Below are 11,188 nucleotides of genomic sequence, written 5' to 3'. Positions count from 1 at the left end.
ACCTCGATATATCTCCAATCGATATGACATCTCTGCAATGAGTCGAGCACTGCCCAGGTTTCGATGGAGTCGAAGGCTTTCTCGTAGTCCACAAATGCCATACACAGCGGCTGATTGTACTCTTCGGTCTTCTGCACAATCTGCCGAACAGTATGGATGTGGTCCACGGTGCTGTAGCCTGATCGAAAGCCGGCTTGCTCTGGGGGCTGGAACTCGTCAAGTCGTCTGGCGAGACGGTTCGTGACGACTCTTGAGAACAGCTTATACACGTGACTCAGGAGGGAGATTGGTCTGTAGTTTTTCAAGAGGGTTTTATCACCTTTCTTGAAAAACAGTACCACCTCACTCCCGCTCCACGTTTCCGGGGTCTTGCCATGTTGGATGACGGAATTAAAGAGGCTTACTAGCTCTTTCAGGGCCGGAGTCCCGCCTGCCTTAAGCAACTCTGTTGTGATTCCGTCATCTCCCGGAGCTTTGTTGTTTTTAAGCTGTTCTAGAGCCGCCCTAATCTCTCCTTGGTCAACGACCGGGAGCTCCTCGGAGTAATGGCGCATAAGAGGGGCGCGCTGGTCATCAATACTGATTCCCACGGGTTTATCCGATCTTGAAGAGAACAACTGCCCATAAAACCTCTCTACTTCTCCGACAATCTCAGGCCTAGAGGTAACGACCCCACCATTTTCAGTTTTAAGTTTTGTCAGACGCGGCCTCCCAAACTTGCGAGCGAACACTTTCGATCCCCGATTTTGCTCAATCGCAGCCTTGATGGCACGGGTATTGGAGCGTCGGAGATCGCGTCGCGTCAGCGTTTTTATTGTTCGGTTTAAGGCCTTATCTGACAAAAACGATGCTAGTTCTCGTCGTTTTCTCATGAGCTCGAGTGTCTCAGCAGAGAGTTTTGGTGCGTTGTCTCTTCTCTGTGGCGGAAAACACTTGCGGGATGTGTTTTGCAGTATTTTGACCAGCGTGTCGGTTCTCTCATCAATGCTGCTTATGGTTTCCAACGCGGTGAATTGATTTTGAAGTTCCATTTGGAACTTTTCGGAGCCTTGAGCAGCTTGGAGCATGGTAGGTCGGAGAGCAGACCTCATCATTCTCGATCTTTCGGCTTTTAAGTTGATATTTAGAGTGCCTCGAACCAAGCGGTGATCACTTCCGGTATTAAACCTGTTGATCACTGAAACATCTCTAAATATGTGCCTTTTATTCGAAATGATAAAGTCTATCTCGTTCCTTGTCACGTTATCGGGGCTTCGCCAGGTCCACCTCCTCTGAGGCTTCTTTTGAAAGAAGGAATTCATCAGAAAAAGCCCCTGCGCTTCGAGAAAGTTTACCAGCATTTGCCCCCTGTGATTTCTGCAGCCCAAGCCGTAAGGTCCGACTTTCGATTCACCGCTATCTTGTACTCCCACTTTAGCATTAAAGTCTCCCATAACAACATTGTAGTGGGCCTTCGAGGTGTCGTTGAGGGCCTTTGCGATGTCCTCGTACATCGCTTCGACCACATCATCAGAGTATGTCGAAGTTGGCGCATATACCTGTACGACCTTCAGGGAGTACCTGTCGGAAAGTTTTAGGACAAGGCACGCTACCCGGTTCGACACACTACTGAATTCCACAATGCTGCTAATGAGATCCTTTTTGACTAGAAAACCGACACCACCCTGGGAGAGGTTATCACCTTCGCGGAAGTAGAGTAAGTTACCGGACTCTAGAGTTATCGTGTCCTCCCCCTGTCTTCGGACTTCAGATAACCCCAGTATGTGCCAGTTTATATGACTTAACTCTACTTCTAATTCGGCGAGGTGATGGTCCAGCCTCATCGAGCGTCCATTATACGTTGCCATGTTCAGTCGTTTTATACGGTAGCCTGCCGTGAACCGGTGATTCTTAGCACCCCCTGCCCTGCCGATACCGCGACCGCTACCTTGGTCGGGCCTAGCGGGCTTGCCGGTAACTGGGGGCCTTTTTTTGGGCGCATCTGCCATTAAGGAAGGGGTTTGCCCATACTCGCCGCGCTGGGCAGGCGTGTTGGCGAGCGCAGTAGGGGGGTAAGATGTTTATGGGAGGGGGGACGCTGCTGCCCATCCCCCCTTTTCCCCGTCCCTCAGTCGCCTCTTACGACACCCACGGGATGAGATTGGGGGAGTACTATTCTAAGCCGGTACTCCACGGCTACTATACTATATATGCTAACCATAATATATAATAATCAAATTATATACTAATTATGAAAAACCTTACGCGATTTAGAAACACCAATTGATAAGCACCATCTATTGACAATTATTAGAAACATTTTACTCTTAACAGATCCAAATAAATAACATCTGTGGATAATATCCAAATCACACTCAATCAATCACATGCAATGTATCGGAAGCGACAGCGATGAATTGATTAATGAATGCGACAACGATTAGTTTTCATCGAAACTTTTCAGATAAATGAGTACATATTACAGACTCACGCTGGCAACCTCGCATTAATTGCCACGGGTAATATTATGCATTATTTTCTAGATGTATCACGCAATTTTACTCGCACTAATGTCCACCAACGTTTCGTTTTTTGATTTTGTTTTAGACTGTAAACTAATATATATAATATACAAAGTAAAGAAAAGTAACATTCTATATAAGTACCACTGCTGGGCTAAGACCTCTTCAATTTTGTGTTTGAATAGTAAACCTTTAATTCTTCATCAACAGCTTAGTCCATCACGGTTCTCCAATGTAGGTCGGTGGTCTGGTGGAGAATCTTATCAGATTATGCTAGCTTACTCGTGATGTTTTCTTTTACTGTCTCAAGATGAATTTTAAACATAAATTAAGCATATAAAAACTTATTGATCGTTACTCAACCCCGCAACCTTAGCTTAAGATTCACATATTCTCTTTTATATAGTGATAAAAAATATAAAATAATAATCGCTGTATTTAAGATGCTAGCGTCCGTTGAAGTTGTTTTTCAATAAATCACGAGTCATCCACTCGATATGTTTTCATTTACGGTCGACATGGTATTACTTTGTATCCACGTATATAATACTCTCATCCCGGAGAGTGAAGTCCCAGAGGATATTCAACAAACTGTTTCCATTTCCACGTCAAATGCTTGGACAGGCTGAGACATATCGAGCTGAAACGAAGAAGAGATTACCTAAATTTTGATTTGTTCTGAAAATGATACTATAATTAAATTTGTTCGATTGAAAACTGTTTTCGTACATTAATTTTCAAAAAAAAAACTACACTTAAAATTTTGCCGTCAAATGCGGCATATAAACACTTACTAAACTTATAATAAAAATACCAATGATATTCAGATGTGATTTTGATTGATGTCATACAAATCGTCAAAAACGGTTCATAAACTAGTATATACATTAACGTTGTAAGAATAACCCGAAACCTTCCTTCCCTTTCCGTCTTACAAACTCGCAATTCGCAAGAGCAGCTGAGATGATTTCTAGCTTTTGAAATAGTCTGATAGGAACGGAACGACTCAAAATGTAGCTACCCAAGCAATTCATTCCCTTTGTGTCGCCCGAAACGCGTCTCGAGATATAAATATGCGACTTATGTCAAAGAATAACACGTTTTATTATTTTCTTTTATTTTTAAAATTAATCAGCCATCAAATGTCTTATTCTTCTGATAAGGTTGAAGTTTATTTAAATTTTTCGGTGTGGCGTGCTTGGTGGAAACGCGTTTGGCAGAATTTCATTCTACGCATGTTGGTATTTCGTTTTCTCACGACGTTTTTCTACACCGCTGAGGATGATATATTAAACAATGTGTTTAGCATAATAAACAGTTCAACGTAACTTTAATATATATATAAAATTGGTATAACTCTCCAACTAAAAAGGCGTAATAAATATTCAATAATAAATGTCTAGTTGAAAATACTGTTCAATATGAATATGCCGAAAGATATGAAATATAATACTATGAAAATTTCAATCGAATTAATAGCTTTTCCCTGTTTATTTGTTACATGCCGTACCTACAGCGAATATCATGGGTTATGTAAATGAAATATTTAAATTGAAATTAATTGCAATTCTTATGTTGTTCTGAATCGTCATCACTTGAACGTGAATTCCTTGACGTATGGTTTGATTTGATTTGATTTACAGCATAGCGATGGGCAACATTATTTCGAAACTATTTAAAAGTATTGTAATTATTTTAATTGTTAAATTAGTTATTCGTTTTTTTAAATCCGTCACTTATTTAAAAGCCGAGATGGCCCAGTGGTAAGAACGCGTGAATCTTAACCGATGATCATGGGTTCAAACCCGGGCAAGCACCACTGAGTTTTCATGTGCTTAATTTGTGATTATAATTCATCTCGTGCTTTACGGTGAAGGAAAAAACATCGTGAGGAAACCCGCATGTGTCTAATTTCACTGAAATTCTGCCACATTTGTATTCCACCAACCCGCACTGGAGCAGCGTGGTGGAATAAGCTTCAAACTTTCTCCTCAAAAAAGGGAGAGGAGGCCTTTAGCAGTGGGACATTATATATATATATATATATATATATATATATATATATATATATATAATGACAGCTTATGTAACGATTCACGCCTAATGCCACATCTCCGCAAAACAATCATTGACACCAAAACTCCAATATCCATTGAATCTTGTCCGGGGCGGGCGTAAAGATCTGTTTTATGTGCTTCCCCATTTCCTTACAATCGCAAACTATCGTTAAACATATCGCTCTTATGTTGAAGGCGATAAAGACGATAATTGCTCGTTTGACCCGATAGAGCTATGAAGTTAAGAGCACGTCGTGTTTTGTTACAGTTAGTTTGACAAGACAGATTGGTTGACGTTAGATTTTGGAAATAGTGTTTTATTAGTCCGTAGAAAATATTAGTCCGTTAATGTCCCAAAGCTATATATATTATATAAGAACTCACTTCATCACTCACCGGTGAAATGTTGACAATCGACTTATGGTGATATACTGTTTTTTTATATATAGAATAGGAAGGCGGCCGAGCATATGGGCCACCTGATGATAAGTGGTCACCAACGCCTATAGACATTGTAAGAAATGTCAACCATCGCTTACATAGCCAATGCGCCATCAACCTTAGAAACTAAGATTTTATATCCCTTGTGCCTGTAATTACACTGGCTCATTCAAACCGGAACAACAATACCAAGCACTGCTGTTTTGCGGTAGAATATCTGATAATTTTGAAGGTACCTGGTAGTACTGGTATTGTTCTGTAATACTTTTGGAATAAAACTACCTGTATATACTGCTGGTCAGATAGGTTAATTGTTCTCTTTTGTTTAAATAGGCCAAGCCATTCTGAGTATATAAAGAAATAAATAACTATAGCGCTATTTAAAATACAATTTTGTTATGTCATATTGCATACGCTATCAATAATTAATAAACGCTTATAACAATCAAAAAAATATTTTCGGACATTTTTTTTATATCTGTAAAATAATAAATAATAATTTAACTCAACTTGTACTACCTATACAGTACAGTAACAGCCTGTTAATGTCCCACTGCTGGGCTAAGGCCTCCTCTCCCTTTTGAGGAGAAGGTTGTGGTCTTATTCCACCAAGCTGCTCCAATGCGGGTTGGTAGAATACACATGTGGCAGAATTTCAATGAAATTAGACACATGTAGGTTTCCTCACGATGTTTTCCTTCACCGTTAAGCACGAGATGAATTATAATCACAAATTAAGCACATGAAAATACAGTGGTGCTTGCCCGGTTTGAACCCACGATCATCGGATAAGATTCACGCGTTCTAACCACTGGGCCATCTCGGCTTACGTACTATCTATTATTTATTACGTACTATCTATATCAATATATAAATTGAGAAGTGAAATAGCTAAAAGTGAAATATATATTCTAAAAATACCTTTATATTAATTGAACTAAAAAAAATCGCTTGAAGCCGATTGACGTAGTAGTACTCTTATCTATTATATAAAAGAATCGCCTTTTTAAGGCCGATAATATTTTTCTTTAGTATTTATTTACTCATATTATATTTCTTTCAGTGCTGTTTACAAATGTATGGATAAATCCAATCGGAGTTTTATTATATCATAAATAATGAGTAAGACTAATATGTGTATTGCATTTAAATAAATAAAAAAACTTATCCTCGAATTAATGATTCTTTTGCTTAGTCGGATCTCTTTCAACACTAGTCTTATCTATCAAAGAATTTGTAGCAAAAAGTTATTCTTTCATAATAATAATCCGATTATAAGAAATCTCATCTCGTGCTTTGAAAATTGAGGTCAGGTATTACGATCGGAGAATTAATTATAAATGTATACTTATATACGTATACACTTGTTACCCGCCCCGATATCGAACGGGTTACACTTGTAATTTAAATAAGTGAGAGCCTTTAAATGTTCCATAGGGCCATAGGCCATCTCTTATTTGAAAAGAAGGTTTGAAGGATATTTCACCACCTCCAAAGGTGGATAAAAATATTAAATTTATACTAATAAATAAATATTTTTTTTGTAATGTCTAACTGAAAAAACGTAAAAATATAAATAAAACTTATATCAAAAGAGCAACGCTGGTTTTAGTATATAATCCTATTATATAATTAGCCGTGATTCGCGGTTTCATACGCTTTAAATTTAGTTGCCCGGATTTAAATTCTAATTCTTCTATTGCAATTCACGTCGCTATCCACTGAGCCAATTTAACATTAACCGATGTATAAATTTGCAATTCGCTTACATGTAACCTCTAAAAAAAAGCCGAGATAGCCCAGTGGTAAGAACGCGTGAATCTTAACCGATGATAGTGGGTTCAAACCCGGGCAAGCACCACTGAATTTTCATGTGCTTAATTTGTGATTATAATTCATCTCGTGCTTTACGGTGAAGGAAAACATCGTGAGGAAACCTGCATGTGTCTAATTTCACTGAAATCTGCCACATGTGTATTCCACCAACCCGCATTGGAGCAGCGTGGTGGAATAAGCTCCAATACCTTCTCCTCAAAAAGAGGAGAGGAGGCCTTTAGCCCAGCAGTGGGACATTCACAGGCTGTTACGGTTACGGTAACCTCTACTATTCCTATAGATTAGGCGCTACAGTCTTAACTATATAACTTTATATGAGTGTGAATGGCTTACAATTCCTAAAACTTATACACTAAAAGCACTCGTATATTCTTTCGAAGTACTTTTATGGTTTCCCCAACGAGGCAATTGTAACTTCCTCCAGCGATTTAGAAAAGATCCCGTCAATGATATATAACTCTTTTTGTACTTATCCATTAACATAGAATATAACATACTACAACATATGATTAATAAAACATGTTAAAAAGGCATTTATTTGACTCATAGGAGTTTTTATACAAATGTATTCGTTTAGCAAAGAGCAGCGTGTGGAAATAATCTTCAACCCTTCGCCCAGCAATGGGACATTTACAGGCTGTCAGTTATCTTTTACTCTGAGGTAATATTATGGTTGACGTGAATGCCAGGGTTTGGAAATAAAAATAAATGATATCTATCAATTATTATATATTTTTTATATATGAAATAGGATGGGCGAATGGAACACTTAATGGTAAGTGGTCACACCCGCCCATGGACATGTATCGAATAAGGTACATGTCTATCGATATGGGCATTCATTCATTCGCATAACTTGTTTCGGGCGAGATTAATGAAGAGAGCTCCGCCGAGCCACGAACGTAGCACAGCACGGGAGAGGTCGCGGATCACGATCCCACAGCCTCTCTGATCTGCTGAGGAAGGGACATCGCAGTGGTTTTAGTGGGTAAGAATCCCACATAACCTGGTCCCCCCAAGGTTGGGTAGTTTTCAGAAGGTTTCCACTTCGTTTCAAGCTAATCATTCGCTCAAGAGTTTTTGTGTTATGTTGAGTATCGAAAAAGATAGTGAAAACAATTACATAATCATGTTGACAATGTTAGCAAATAACGGAAATGCAAGCCGATAGGGCTGATAACTGTTTCGGGTCAAGGAACAATCTTTAGACTAAACATTGCCTAATGACCAATTAGTTCATCTCAATTAAAATTTTATCAAATAACTACAAATCATTCATGAAATATGTACAAACAATTCTACATTTTACTTAGCTTAAAAACTCTAAACAGTATTTCGTATTACTAAGCCGTAATAGCCGGTTCGAAACATCAAATATTTTTTCATATTCTAATATAAGTGAGTGTTTTATTAAAGTTTAAATTATATCAATAATTAACTTTAAAATTAGTTTGGTAAGTAAATAAAAGAAAGTAAAAAAAATCCCAACTGACATATGGTGGTTCATTAAATGTTGCTTGCATTTTTGCCTTCTTTAACGCGGTCATGCGTTTTACAGTAGCTATTATTATTTCGAGTAACCCCGTACAGTAACAGCCTGTAAATATCACCTGGGCTAAGCCCTCCTCTCCCTTTTTGAGGAGAAGGTTTGGAGGTTACCCGTGATAACATAAAATTACAATTTACCATTGATAATTTGGATTGAGCTAACAATGCCTGTTTTCTTATAAACTGACGCTCACAAACCCCGGTGACAGATGTATTGAAGCCAAAAGAGTCCAAGTAAAGTTGTATATATGCACATGTATCATCATATTTATTTGAATTCATTGAGCGTTTATGATTATTTTAACCTTGCTATAATGTCGTCTGATCGCGCACGTGACCCGATGCATGTATCCGAACGTGTTATCTGCAATTCATGAACAATAACACACATCTCTTCACGCGTGCAGCGAGTGAGCTTTCATTCAAACGCAGCAATGTTTGAATTGGATTTTTAAATTGGAAGTCATTCTAAAAAAAACCTACGTTTATAGTAACTGGAATGAAGACTTCAGAAATACCTTGTTTTTTTTCAATAAAGATATATTTAGAACAGAGTTAGATGAAATCGGTAACGAGCTCTTAAAGCTTCTTAAGCGTTTTGTTCTTAGTAAAGTTATAAACAATAGTATTGCAATTAATTGTTGAAAATCAGGTAATATTAAAAATATATCCTTACGATATAGTGCTTAGTGATGCCTCGATTTTTTTTTATTATGTTTATTACATTATCTCATAACATAACTAAAAATATAGGGAAAGTATGTTAAAATAATCAATGTTGAACAAAATATTTGTTTCATGATAAATAAATACATATATTTACTAAAATAACTTAAGTACATTTTTAAGGTTACACTGATAAATTCAAACAATTTGCTAATAAAATAGTTGTAGTAGCTTTATGTATACTTAGTAACAGCATGTAAATGTCCCACTGCTGGGCTAAGGCCTCCTCTCCCTTTTTTAAGAGAAGGTTTGGAGCTTATTCCACCACGCTGCTCCAATGCGGGTTGGTGGAATACACATGTTGCAGAATTTCGATGAAATTAGACATATGCAGGTTTCCTCACAATGTTTTCCTTTACCGAAAAGCATTATGATGATGAATTATACGATGAGATGAATTATAAGCACAAATTAAGCACATGAAAATTCAGCGGTGCTTGCCCGGGTTTGAACCCACGTTCATCGGTTAAGATTCACGCGTTCTTACCACTGGGCCATCTCAACTTTTTTTTTATAAAAAAATAATAATATTTACTCTGTAAGTAAACACACTTGACCAAATCATGTGTATACTTACAGAGTAAATATTTTTTTATATATTTTCATTAAAAAAGACTTTGTTTTTTTTTAAGTTACTTCTTCTGCTTTAACTCTATATCTTGTCAAACTTGTAAACGCCACAGCTGATAAGCGCCTCGCTTAATGAATAACTTAACGAGTCTGCAAACAAACGATGTGATAACTTTATTTTATCTTAAATCAGGAGCATTTCTCCATAAGACTCTGAGAATTTATGTATTGATAGTATGAATAGAGTCAGATATTGATATAAAGTTAAAGCTATATGGGTAACTAGCGACGTGAGAGTCGTAGGTTTCTTTCCCAAGCCCTTAAGTTATTAAATAGAATAAAATTCGTTTTCGACCCCCACAGGAAGCGGGTAATATTTGGGATTTCCCAGTACCGAGTAGGCTAGAAAACACATTAAGGACCAACGTTAGCATTTCAGTCAGGCTTGCTACTGTTACACCCCGACGTTGATGTCTAGGGGAAATAGGTACATTAGTAATCCCTTCCTTTCACTACATTTGGATTTGAATAGCGATTATATCTTTGTATAATTTTTCTAAACGATTTCATAGAGTTGCAACTATCATGTTCGGAGCTGACTGGCAATTCGGCACGCCCTCTGACGTCAATTGCACGCGTTTTATTTAACAGTGGTTATATGCGCGTCTTGGGGGCAAGTGAGAGTAGACTCGTATGCCGTGACGGCAAACGTCTTCCTTTCTCCACCGTCTTCCTTTCTTCGTTATTATATATTATTATAGTAATATAAACATTTATTTATTTTATTGACGAAATTCTATGTTTTTATAATTTGACTGTGTATTTATATATTGCTTTTCTTTGTATAATTATGTTTCACATTTGCTGAGCGTTTCGTGACGTAACGTACGTACGAAAAATTTTTTTGCCTACCTTCATTACGTTTTATTGTAATGCTGCAAACACAGGTAACAACAAACAAGGTAGGTTGGGACAATTTAATTTAAAAAAAAAATCCACGCAAATTAACAATTGTATAATCGCGTACGAAACGTGATAATAAAAATCGTTAAATGTTACAATTCAATACTATTAATCGAATGATATTTTCTGTTTGTTTTTAACAGTTTATTTCAAAAGCAAATTTGGAAAACAAATTAGCTTCGTATGTTTTGAATGGTTATAATTTTGAGCGCCATATTGAAGTTAAGGATCAGACATATCTGCGCCACTAAGCGAAGCGTTACCGTACATGACGTAATCTATTTCCTGAGATAAAGTTTCTGCTAATTATAATTATTTTAAATTATAGTTTGAGATTATGTAGATTAACAAACAAGAAGTTTCCGTATTAAATCTCTATTTTTATAAAAATAACACCATAGCATTTGTTTGTTATATTTAAGTAAGTCGTACAGGTACATTGTATTAAAGCACACATAATTGTTTATTTTTAATGATAACCCTGTGATATGAATAATATATACATATATACCTTACATCTTTGCATGTTTTTAAACAACTAGATAA

Source organism: Nymphalis io, chromosome 25, assembly GCF_905147045.1.
Source record: "Nymphalis io chromosome 25, ilAglIoxx1.1, whole genome shotgun sequence".
Lineage (NCBI taxonomy): Eukaryota > Metazoa > Arthropoda > Insecta > Lepidoptera > Nymphalidae > Nymphalis > Nymphalis io.
Note: the sequence above shows the minus strand (reverse complement) of the source record.